Genomic DNA, 13,738 nt, shown 5'->3' with positions numbered 1-13,738 from the left:
GATCTATAACGAAATGAAAAAGGTATTTAAATATACCTTCCTGAAGAAACCAGAGGCCTTTCTCCTGGGCATGGTCGGCCAATTGGTGCTAAAGAAGGACAGAACTTTCTTTATGTATGCTACAACAGCAGCAAGAATACTTATTGCAAAGCATTGGAAGACACAAGATTTACCCTCTCTGGAAGAATGGCAGATGAAGGTGATGGACTATATGGAATTGGCGGAAATGACTGGCAGAATCCGAGACCAGGGAGAAGAGTCGGTGGAGGAAGATTGGAAGAAATTCAAAGATTATTTACAGAAGCATTGTAAGATTAATGAATGTTAGAATGATGTTGGAATGAATTCATGTGATTTTAGCAGAAATGTTACAAAGATTTAGAAAAAACAGACTGTTAATTGGTGAAAGGAGGGAAAGTAAATTTATATCAATATTAAGATAAATTTATAGGACAAAAATTTGAAAAGAGGGAAAGGATTTGCTGAAATGGATAACTGACTTAGAATACAAAAAAGGGAGGTGTGAGGAGGTCAGGGAAATAAGCTAATGAAAGAAAACAAATGGGAAGATTTGCTGTATTTTTTCTTGATTTTTCTTTTTGTTTAAGGGATTTTAATTCTTTGTCCTTTCTTTTTGATTTTTCTTTTTTGTATTTCATCTTTTTTTTGTTTAAAATGATGTTTTTCTTGATTTTTCTTTTTGTACCTTTAAAAACTTTAATAAATATTTTATTTACAAAAATAAATAAATAAAGAGTAGGACTCAGCCCTTGCAGACATGCAGGGGGGTGAGAGTGAGGTAAGGAGAGGTCCCCCCCCTTGTTTCATTTTATCCATTGTCAATTATCACAGGGCTCCACTTCTACTAGTCTCCCATATAAGCAGAATGCAAAGGGTTAGTAAGAGCATTAAAATACCTTTGGGCATTTAACAAAGTGACAAAGTCATAGGGATGGAATTAATGTCTGCAATTCACTCTTGACTTCTTTGCAAACAGAAAAGCACAATGCCAGCCAGTAACACTGCTTTTAAACTACTTTCTACAGCTGCTGGTTTGCCATCAATACCTGTACTTGTGGCAAATGTCATCACAGTTCCAAAGAAACCAGAATGAATCCCCCACCCGTTTCGCCAGGAAGCAATAGCTGCCTGGGCTGTTTCTGAACTATAACGCAGCCAAAACCTAGATCAAGGTGATGACAAATAAAACGCCACTCCAACTTAATAATGAAAGCTGCAGCTGATGTTGCAGCTAAATCCCATTAGCCACTGTATTCTTGCCAGCCTTTTAGGTAGTTTAGGAAGCAAATCCTTTAAACAATTATATCTTTGGAAGAGGTAAAAATAAGGCAGCATGGGTGAAAGAATGGAACCTTTCAAGAGTCTTCTTGTACCCTGGTCCTTACACGCACATGCTTGCTATTTAATTTTATGTGGCTTCACTGTCAAGTAGCTGTGCATCCTTCACTATATGCAGGTCCCACAATACATGAACTAGCATTATCAGGACACACAGCCACACACACCCTGCTGCAAAGCTAGATGTGTCCTGATTTCTACTGGGTACATATGTGGGGCTCGCATCCCTATCTGCCCTCACAGCTTCCCTTCTTGCAGCTAGCAATGGGAAAGCACCACTGGGACTCACAGGGTTGTTTAAGTGGATGAAAGCCCTCATGCTTACCTATGTTGGGTTTTGGGGTTGTTGTTTTTTAAAAAACCAACATATATGGGATGGCTATTTCATTTATTCAGCCACATCTATGGAGATTATGAGACAGGAGGAGCTGGAGTTGGAAGAGCGCTTGGAAGTTCTATTGCCAGAAGGGTGGGAGCTGGTGGTGACTCAGGGTGATTCATAGGCCGGAGGACATTTGGCAGGGTGAATTGTAAGCGTGCCAGCAGATGCCACAATATGCACCAAGGAGCTCCTGGCATATAAGTCCTTTACCCAAAAGATCATATTTGCTTTCTATCCTTTTCCATTTCTACCTGTTGTACTTCCACTTCTGGATTGTCAAGTAATTGGTTTCACATGGCACGGGAAACACAGGACTAACTGTTCCCTGTCTGCAGAATGAAATATGTGAAATAGCCCAAGGAAATCCTTTTTGTTGTTGTTGCTTAAGGGCTGAACTACATGTGACTATTAAATACAGTATTTGAATCTAACATGCAGGTGGATTTTTTGTTTCTTTTTCTTTTTTAAAAAATGCAGATTGCTCCAATGGGGGTGGGAGTAACTTAACCCTTTTCTCACCATCTTCATTCCTTGGCAAATTTCCTCTTTTGAAGCAGATATTCCTCTTCTGAAGCAGATAATTCTAATCAAAATTATAGAGAAATGCTGCCAGGCTTCTCCAGCAGCAAAGTCGAGCTGGGATAGGGAAGTAGAAATCTGTCACCTCATCAGTAATGTTATGCTACCCTCACACAAATTATTTGAAACACTTCTGAAAATCCCACATCCATGGTTGCCCTCATGAAAGTGGGGAGATAATATAATGTAATGTCTTGTTTTGCTCTAAAGCCCTCACTGAAACTCTTGCTGAGTGCTGTGGAACTTCAGAATCTTCAAACCTTGTCGCTCTCTTGGTGCACTGGCAAAAGCTGTTTAATGTTAACTTCTTACTTGCTGTGAAATTCTCACTGAATTACTTTGAACTACACGACCAAATCAGAAGACCAGTGTCACTTCCAGGCAGTGCCTTTCTTTTTTGGTAAAATAAGTAAATGAGGTGCTGGTTCCCACTTCTTGATAAAAGGCTGGTGGATGCCAGCACAAAATGGTTGCCCTGGGCAGGAAAACAGAGGTAACAGTACTCTGTATCAGTGAGTATATGGAGACATGGGAGCTCTTTACCACACAAGCCTAATGAGTTGCCATTAGTGCTCCTTTGGTGTAATGCTCAGGACTGGGGAGATCCAGGGTTAAATTTCCACTCAGCCATAAAGCACATACCTCACAGGGTTGTTGTGAAGATAAACTAAGGCAAAGAAGAACTATGTACACTGCCTTAAGCATCTTGGAGAAAAGGTGGAATATAAATGTAACAATCTTCTTCTTTGGCAATCACTCATAGCTGAGTAAGATTGTCTTCCATAAGCACTGTTTTCAAAAGTGGGTCCATAAGTGACTGTGGAGGCCAATTCTGGATCCATATGTCCTTCCATAGTAGGGACATAGGTTTCTGGGCAGGAGTTGATCATGGTGAGACTTTAAAATGTAACAATAATACTTATACAATGGCAGGTGTATATTTGCTGAAACATGTACCTTCCTTGAAAGTTGGTATGTATGTCCATAATATGCCAATCCTGCCTTTCCACCCCAAACCTTTTTCTTACTACTACCTACCTGAAAAAGTTTTTGGACTAAAATATGACCAGGTTGTTAGGTAGTTCCTAGTGCCATCTAGTGGACAGAATCATAATGAAATTGCTTGATGGTAACCCATACTTCACAGTGGGAAGGAATACTGTATACGTACATTGAAATAGACATTTGAAAATCTGTATAGGTTAGTTGTTAGTTGTCCTCACAGAGGTACAATCCACAAAGTACCCTGGGAAGAGAGATGGATGGTTAAATCACTCTCTCTGTGAGGGGAATAGGGGTCTCTTAACAACTTTCAGGATCCCTAACACACCGCAGGATTCCCAGGATTCTTTGTGCTGTCAATGTAAGGTGAACATGTGGCCTTAGTTGTTTTGTGATGCTTCCCCAATGCTATCACATTATCACTGTCCAGAGGGGCTATAGGCTTTTTATCACACATATGGGTGGTCATATAAGATACCGCTTTCAAATACTGTTTGCACCTGCAAATGTTTTGGAGTGGCATCATTTCCAATCAGTGCATATTCTGTAAGTTCCTGCTGAAATCCTATAACTTTTCATACCACAAATGTTCATGGAGAGGTGGGGAGGGGTTCTCCTGCTTTTGTTGTGCTATAGCCACCCACCTCTGGGCAAACGCAGGATTTACAGGATTTAGTGGACATTGGGCTACGGAAGCAGCAGTAGCAGCGTATCTTCTTCCCAGGTGTGATTCTTCTTTAAAACTGCTTGGTTAACATATTTTGAATGAAAAGGCCCTTTTGTGCAACTTTAACAGCCTGAGAACTAAAGTTGTTTTAAAATTGTTTTACATTTATTGTGAAATGCCTTTGAGGAAATTCTGTTTTCGAAAGGCAGGTCAAAAGTCCCTGAAAAATTAATCAGTCAATGTTCAGTGTATTGAACAACAAACTAAAGTTGAAACTATAACATTATTTTTCAGGGTAATATTATACTATTTTTCATGTTTAAACAATATCTTTTCGGTTGTTTAGTTTTTTTATCATGACTAAAATGAAATATTTTTATGTAAAAGAAGGCATTTAAAGGGGGAGGGAGGCATTATTGTAGACTGTTCATAGCAGGAATAAACACTGTTGCTTGCATTTAACCAGTTTGTTGAGGATTTAGGGAGACTAATATATAAACGCTGTCACATTTTTCAGAACCAGCACAGTTCCAAACACAGTTGCAGAGGGTTAAGCTCCTTGCCTACACTTCATGCAATCTGACCTCAGATTCCGTCAAAGGGGCCAGCTTTCAAATATATTTTTGTAGTAGGTGAACTGTTGTGACGTGTTCAATGGACTTTGTCCTTATGCAAACGGAAACTGAACTGGTGGCATCAAGTTTGCCCCTGGTGTAATGTGTCTGACTCCTGCAGTTTTGTGGAAGGAGCAGCTTTGACGCATTAAAGCTGAAAAGCACGACGCTGATAAAGATCCAAAAACCAATACATAGTTTTGTAACCACTGGCTGTAAACATGTTTTGCAAATTATCTATAGGTGCGTACACAAATAATTTACTGCAGTGCACTTTGTACACTTTGTCTTTTTTATTTTTTTAATGAAATCAGATGAACTTTGGATAAATGTCCACATTTCCCAAAATGTTTTTTAAATACTGTAAACATGGCAGTGGAGAAAATGAGCCAATCCCTGACTTGTTGCCTGCGTCATGGTTCTGAATACATTGTAAAGAAAATGTAGTGATTCAAATATCAAGAGAAAAACCAGCTTCCACTTTCAAAAGAGCTATCAGTAGTTACTGACAGCTTTCTGGTTTGGTTTTTTGCTATTGAATGAAAGAGTTGAAGTGGACACAGTGGCGTAGCGTGGGTTGTCAGCACCCGGGGCAAGGCAAGTAATTTGCGCCCCCTAACCCATGGATTTGCGCCCCCTAACCCGTGGATTTGCGCCCCCTAACCCATGGATTTGCCCTAACCCCAGATGTTGCGCCCGGTGCGGCCGGCCCCCCCTGCACCCCCCACGCTACGCCACTGAGTGGACATGTATCCTTTACAATCTATTCTCAGTAATCTGAAAGATACCTTTTCACTTTATTTTGTACTTGTTCCCATTTTCATATTTTCAACATACTTGTTCCCATTTTCATTTTTACTTCACAGGCATGTGCACTGCCCCAAAGAAAATAAATAATAAATTGATGATGAAACAACACTAATATATCAGCCACATGATGATATGGAAGCATTGATCTGAGGTGTTTTTGTTTTATTTTATTTTGTTTTGTTTTGTTTTGTTTTTAAGCTATCAGTATTACTAAAATTATCTCCAAGAAAACAGGTTGTGTGCTGGGACTGGAGTGAAGGCTTCAATGAAACTTGAACTAGCTGGAACACTTGACCCTAAAATTATTTTTGTGATACAGAAAATCCATTTAAAAAGACGAATCATTCTAAATTTTTCATTTGATCTGAAATATCTGTTTAAGGATTAGCATTTGTCACTCTTGGATGCTAATGTTTAACTTTGGATCCTAACATTCAGTAAGAAACTTGAGGATCAGCTTTTTTACCAGGTGACCCATGGATAGTTTCCAAACTATGTTCCGGGATTCCTTGGAAGTTTGCATCAGCATCATTACGGTGAGATCAGTAATGATTGACCTGCTTATCTTAAATAAAGCTTAGAGCTTGCTGTCTACAATACAGTGGTACCTCGGGTTAAGAACTTAATTTGTTCTGGAGGTCCGTTCTTAACCTGAACCTGCTCTTAACCTGAGGTACCACTTTAGCTAATGGGGCCTCCCGCTGCTGCCGTGCTGCATGATTTCTGTTCTCATCCTGAAGCAAAGTTCTTAACCCGAGGTACTATTTCTGAGTTAGCAGAGTCTGTAACCCGAAGCGTCTGTAACCCGAGGTACCACTGTATGTATAAGCAGGATAGTGGTGGTGTGTTTTGACTACACTCTCCATTCATGTGAGGTGACTGTGTCACTCAGCAGGCCTGGCTGTGCCTCATATGAACCAAGTTTGCATTAATAGGGATGGCAGAGTAATTCAATTTAGTTTGCATTTAAAGGCAAAGTTAACCAAATTTGCATTTCCCAAAACAGGGTAGTAGTACTACTAGTAGTAATGATAATGAGAAGCCACTCATCTGACTAGGTTGCCTCAGCCACATTAAAAACACAATAAAACATCAAACATCAAAAACTTCCCTGTACAGGGTTGCCTTCAAATATATTTTTAAAATCATATACCGGTAGTTGTTTATCCGTTTGACATCTGATGGAAGGGCGTTCCACAGGGCAGGCACAGCCCAAGATCTCTGGCACTAAGTAACTCACTGACTAAGACTGCAAAACTAACCTCAGTCACTAGAGAATAAATTCCATTGAGATCAAGGAGACATACTTTGAATAAGCAAGTGTAAGGCTTAGAGTATTTATTTCATTTGCTAGAGGATTAGTTCAAAAACACCTTGAGATGACTTACAATGCAAAAAATATATATCATTATCCTCATTGTTTCATTTCTTGCCTACCCTTCACCAGAAGGTCCCAGGGTGGGATACAGCATAGGAAAACAAAACACAAAATGATTAAAAAAACACAAACCCATAACATCAAAACAATAATTCCATTATAATACATAGTATACAAAAGAATGAAAAAGAACAGCAAGCACTGCATCCGATGCACACTTACCTAGGAGAATGCCCTGTTGAACACATGCAGAGAATGGCACTCTTAAAATCTTCACTGGAGCGAGCAGCCAAAAGTGCAGAGGCTGAGCTTCAGGCCAAAACTATGGCTAGTTGTTAATGGATGGATGAATTGTGGGGCAATGAAAGCCCTGGCAAATCCCAGGGGACTGAGCAAATATGGAATTACAATGCTCTGAGCTGAAGACCCACTGCCTGAAGAATGGACATCATTTTAATATTCAGCCCAGAGTGCTTGAAATCAAATTCAATAAGGGGATAGTCCCTAAATCATAGCAAGCACCCTTAACTTGGTTCTTGCAAGATACTTAATGCTGAGGAATCCTGGAGCAGAGCAGCTGTGGACCAGTTCTGTCTTAATAAGGGTATCCTTCTAGCCAGAGATGCATACGGTACTGCTTTTTTCTAATCTTTGTGCCAGTACGCTATTGCACTGGAATGTAGCTTAGTATCATCTTTGTTTACAGCTGCACAAAATCTTCCCTATTGTGAGACAGCAGCATATCAAAAACAAGCATCTGATACTTAAAAGGGTTTTGCGTTCCACTCAGTCTATTCACATGGCCTAATGAGGCAAATACTCTGAAAACTGGGGAAGCAGAACTAAGATGTTTGCTTATTTTGCACATTAGCGTGATCAGCTGCACATTTAGATAAAGTGCCATTTATGCTGGTGGAAGTCAGAGGGCTGGCATAAACTCAGGCTCTTGTCTGCAAAGAGTAAAAGCTCTGTTTATTTTTAGAATATGGCTGTTTGATTTTTGCTTAAACATCATGTCATATCAACTGAAGTGCTGTGCTGCAATGCACATAATTTCATGCTATAAAACTACCCAGTCCTCTGTGCAGATATTTCGTTAAGAAGCAACGTGAAGTAACTTTTACTGACTTTAAATGGCTGTGTGTTTAATTGCCCAAAAATTATCAAACAAAAAAGGGAGGAGGGCTAAAAATAAGGATAGGAATGATAGTTTTGACAAATCTTGTGTGTGGGTGCAGTCTCTCTGCCAAAACCCATCAGAAACTCTGCAGTGGATTTCAGAGTCCAGTATCAAATCTGTACTCTAGCCTAGACGCCTCAATGGATTTTGGAAGGGATCCTAGGCTTTGCCGTGCATGTATTAGATCTCCAGAACATTGGTGGATTTTGTCTGCAGATGTGGGCTGAGTTTTTGTGTTCTGGAGACATTTCTGGGCTGCCTTAAGCTTTACCGGGCATGCTGTCCTCCAAAAGGATGCAATGATATTCCTATGCCTCATTTAAATTAGCCTGATGCCCAAGGAAATAGGCTCCAGTGCCTAAGATAGTTGTGTGGAATTGTTCTGACAAGCTACACTTCTCAAAGGTACAAGAGCCCTAACTTGTCTTCCAGCTTCTCACTCTGGCACCAGAGTAGCTAAAGCCTTTCTCCAAATGTGCCAAGAGACCCAGTGGAGCTTTGGAAGCCTTTGAAAAGAGACCAGAAGCATTCACAATTCAGGAGGACTGTCAAGACAAAGGTCTAATTCAGCACAGGCTTACTGCAGTGGCAGGAAGGTTTATAGCGGGAAACTAGAAACATCTGAAAGGGGCCTGATGTAGACAGTTGTGTGTTCTCTTAATTATGAGGAAATGTGGTTGAGTAGGAGATAAATTAAGCAAAGATAATTTATCAAGTGTCTGGCAAAGCTTTGTTTTGTACATAAATGATGTTACTATTATCCAAACTGTTCCAGGCAGGGCAGCCAGCATTTGCAATGCTTGCCATCTCTTAAATAAGATTGGAAACTGTAGGTGGGGTCTTGGGCTAGCTACCTCTTGTAAAAACATGTATATTAGTGAGGGTGCAATAGTGACAAAAATAAATAATTCTGTTGATTTATGGTAGCATTACCTGTCATGTATGACATTTGCAAATAACTTGTACTTTCTTTCCTTATCCCTGTTCTCTGTTTTCTACATCTTATTAATATGTATCTATTTTCTGCCTTTCCCCCTCAGCTATGAGTTTGTATTTTTGTTTATACTGAAACTTAATAAAGAATTTTAAAAACAACAATTACAGCACAGCAGTGCTAATTCTCTCTTAGCTACCGTGTCAAAATCAACCCTGGATTTTGATGTGGATTAATGCAGACCCATCTTTTATTTTATTTTTAATGGCTCCTAGGGATGACTGTAGGCATTTTGGAGGATCAGAAAGTCCCCATTTCCCTTAGATCCTTGCTTTCCCATTCCAAACATCACCCCACTGTCACATTCCATCTCCCCCACATTATTTTTCCTCCTCTCTCCCAAGTTCCTGGATTTTCTTGGCTGTTGTCTGTTTTGACTTTGGACCCTGCCCCGTTGTAGCTGACACACTGTGTTTTCCCTGCTGTTTACGATAGCCAGGCCAGTTGGAAATCATCTGCAGGAATGGGGGGGACGGGGGGGGGAGCCACATATAATATCCCTAACCCTTGTTTCCATGTAAGGCTGTGCACAGCCATGTGGCATGGCCTTGATAGCCTATTGCACTTAGCTGTAGTGCCCATTGCAGTTTCACATTGCAATGTAGTATTTTTAATATCGTAACCAGGGCTGGAAAGTAGAGTAGCAACTGCAGCAGCAATGGCAAGTGTGCGGCCCTTGGCAGGAAATTTCAATCTGAAGTGAGGCAGTAGAAAAACTATGATAATAGACTAGGCAAGGGGATTCAACAAAGGTCTGTCAGAGTACTGTAATTTTATCTTGATCAGATCTAAAGCATACCACTTGGAGGCCAGAGTGAAGCTTTGTCTGATATCGTCCTTAGGCTGTATTCTGGGGCTAATTGGCTGGAAGACTTGGATGTGTATAGGCCGTAACTGTGTTTCATAAATGCCTTGCCATGTTTTCACTACACTGTGACCTGGGTGCTAATTTCTGATGTTACTGTAGGGTAAGCTGGCAAACATGTGGCCCTCTAGATGTTGTTGGACTCAAGGCTTCCAATAGCCCAAGCCAGCATGGTCAGTGGTGAGGGATTATGGGCGTTGTAAACCAGCCACATCTGGAGGGCCACAGGTTAGCCACCCCTGTTGAAAGGCAATGGGCCCATTATGGCAGAAATGGGAAGCTTGTGGCCCTCCACATGTCATTGGACCACAACCCATATCATCCTTGACCACTGGCCATGCTGGCAGGGAGTTATAGAAGCTGGAGCCCAACAACTGGAGCTTTCCAAGATGGCTCCTCTCCGCTGGCAATAGATCAACTCCTGCTCTAGGTGGACAGATTTGCGGGTGTTTGTTATGATCTGCTATTATGTGTTTATTTAAAGATCCATTTTGTCAAAAGTCCAAGGCAGCTAACAATCTAGAAACAACAAATAATATAAAAAGGAACAAGGAACACATTTTACAAAGGGCTGCTTTAGGTCTTTTAATCTGTGGTGATAAATAGACATTATTTATTTAGCCTGTCATTCTTTAGTGTGTGACAACTAGTTTTTAGGAAATCTCTACACGTCAGTTGAATAAGACTGCTGCAATTCTAAACAGACTTACTAGGCTAGCGAGTCAGCTCTTCTTGACCCAGTGAGATTTACTGCTGAATAAACATGTATGGGACTGCACTACATAAGCAGTTAGTTGCCTTGATGCTATAATTCTTCAGTTTATTTTACAATGTAAACGAATAGATAAACCTCGGGGGGGGGGGGGAAGAACTCTTACACCATGAGGAATTACAGTGGTACCTCGGGTTACATACGCTTCAGGTTATAGACTCCGCTAACCCAGAAATAGTGCTTCAGGTTAAGAACTTTGCTTCAGGATGAGAACAGAAATCCTGCTCCGGTGGCGCAGTGGCAGCAAGAGACCCCATTAGCTAAAGTGGTGCTTCAGGTTAAGAACAGTTTCAGGTTAAGTACGGACCTCCGGAACGAATTAAGTACTTAACCCGAGGTACCACTGTATAGATGAAGGGGAAAGGGATGAAAAGTGGAGCCCTAAGAAATATTTCTCCACTAGATGTCTCCACTACACAACATTTGTTAACAGGACTGAAAGAAAGCCCCTGGAGAAGAGAAAATGAAATTGTGCAAAGGATAAAGGTTGGGTATGAGAAGAGGAAAAGGCAGCAATTGAGGCTTTCATCCATAACCTGCCTAAGCAAAGGAGCTTTGAGGACACCCAATGCAACTAAAACAGGGCAAGAGCGAGAATGCTGGTTTGTCAATGTCATTGTTTAAGTTTCTAGATTGCACTTCTGAGAGATGTTTTGTTGATAACTTGAAGTCTGTGTCTTTAATGTAAGTTTCTTCTTCTGAGGCTAGAGCTTGAAATGTGGGTTTCTTGTTTTTAAACTGTGTCCACCCCCTGTAATTTATATTGCTTGATTTACACTGCATCACAGAGAAGGTGTTTCCCCCACACCCTGAGGGCCCAGTTTGTACCACTGCTGAAGAGGTAGAATCATAGAATTGTAGAGTTGGAAGGGACCTTGAATGTCATTTAGTCCAATCATCCATGATGCAGGAATCTCAGCTGAAGCATCCCTGACAGATGGCCAGCCAACCTCTGCTTAAAAAGAGGTTGGTGGGCAAAGTGTGATAGTTGCTGTGGGAAGTCTACAATTGTACGGTTTAGAATTTTTGCACAATCCTTTACATGTCTAGTCAGAGGCAGCTCCCATGGAGGGGATAAGATTGCACCTTAAGAATATTTCTGTCAGACCCATGTTTTGTACGAAAACATGCGTTGGAAGGTCATCTGAAGTCTCTCATCAGCAACACCAACCTTCCACTTGTGCTAATGCTGCAAATCAATGCATTACCCATTTCTGATACCTGAATCAGCCGCAAGAGAAAGGTGCTTTGATGGCTCTTGAACATGAAAAGGAATAATTTTGGCTGTGGCTTTCTAGATCTTTTGCTCTTTGGGTCTTGGAAGCAGCAAGGTGCATTGATTCATGTAAGTCAGAATTATTAAGTTTATTCATAACCTTTTTGCCTCATAAAAACACCCAAGGTGACGTGCATCTCAGTTAAAAAAACAAAACTTTTCACCAAAAAAATCATATCACTTTTTCAAACTCATATTGATGGAATGCTCGTCTTAGACAGCTAATCCCTCACAGGATTTACAGATGAAATAAAACATTTTATTTTTACTGCTTTGTTAGACCAAGCTCCAATCCAGCACCAGTGGTTGTTTGTTTTGTTTGTTTTGAGTGGAGAAAGGGAGAAATAGTCAGCTGATAGCTTTCAAAACAAAAGTAAATAATGGGAGATGTATGTTCTGTCACTGGAGAAGGGGAGCACACAATCTTGAAAGAACGTCTAAAAAGAGAAATGCTGAAAGGTTCATGAAATGATGAGAACAACCCTCTGCTTTCCCCCCCTCAAATAACATTTTTATTTTTATTTTTTAAGTCACACCCACAAAGTCAATTGCCCTCCCCTTTCTTTTGCTCCACAGGTAGGCAGCCTTGAATTCCTCTCCTAATTTGCAAAGTCCGTTCTCTTTTCACAACCAAATTTTGGACACATTTATGGAAAATATCCTAAACGATCAAATCCGTCTTGGAAAAGACACTGCATTTTGCCATGGGATTTCATCACAAACAACAATCTGCTAGGGGGGCAGGGGGGAGGACTAAGTTGGAGTGGGGAACTCTTTTCAGCCCCAATGGCTATACAGTATTCCCTCTGAGCAACCTTCTGAGGACCACAGGCCAGCAGGGGCAGAGCCAGAGGCAAATGTGAGTGGAGTCACAAATGTAAACTTTTGGACAGGAAGCTCACATACTCCTCTCTGTCCTCCATCCAGACAAGTGAGAAGCATTATCAGAGCTCAGGGACACATTCCAGCCAGGCAAAAGCACGCAAGCAGGGTAGAAAGCCTGGCCAGTGAGGGGTGTGACCCGTAGAATGTTCTGAGGACCACATTTGAGTCCAAGGCCTGAGGTTCCCCATCATCCTAAGATCCATCATCCTACTCACCACTCCCTGCCTGTGATGGCCTGGGAAACTGATTCAGAGGCTGAACCGGAGGAATCCCAGCCTGCACAGGAGTCCCCGCCTCCAGGGCCGGCTGAGCCGGGGCAGGGCCTTGAATCTGAAGTGCCTGCACCTGTGCCGGATCCTCAGGAGCAGACACCAGATGAATCCACTCTGGCTCCGGAGGTGATTGAGGACCCATTGCCTACAGGTGCGCCTCTCCCAGCCCTGTCAGGGGAAGGTGAGCCCCCCCTGGGTCCAGTAACCCTCCAGCCTCTCCTGAGCTGCAGAGGCTCAGGGCAGAGAGGCGGAGGGAACTGGGTTCTCTCAGGAGGAGTGCTCGCCTTAAGGCCAGGAGAGGCGGGTCACCTGGGGGCCGGGACTGCCCCTGGCCTCAGAGAAGATAAAGGCCAGTCAGCCCAGGTTGCGGGAGCAACGTCGTTGGAAACCTGTTTCTGCCAGCACCCAGACCTGTTCTTCCAGAGTTCCTGACCTTGCCCGGCTCCTCGCTTTGGACCCCGCTTTGCCCTTGGTGGACAGTCTCCAGACCCTCGACCCAGGACCGGACTCTGACCACGCCTCACAGTAACCTCCCCCCGGGACCAGCACACCGCCCTGCAAACTGGGTGTTTCAACAGATTCTGCAAAGAGGAGAACAGGCCTGGGGGTTTAAGGTACAAAATTGTAGCAGTTGCTGTAGTCCCACCAGAAGCCCTTGGAGAACTTTATAATTTTTGGAAAACAGACAGTGGGGAGTCAAGTC

The sequence above is a fragment of the Podarcis filfolensis genome (assembly GCF_964270895.1).
Source record: "Podarcis filfolensis genome assembly, chromosome: 1".
In the NCBI taxonomy this organism is placed as follows: Eukaryota; Metazoa; Chordata; class Lepidosauria; order Squamata; family Lacertidae; genus Podarcis; species Podarcis filfolensis.
Note: the sequence above shows the minus strand (reverse complement) of the source record.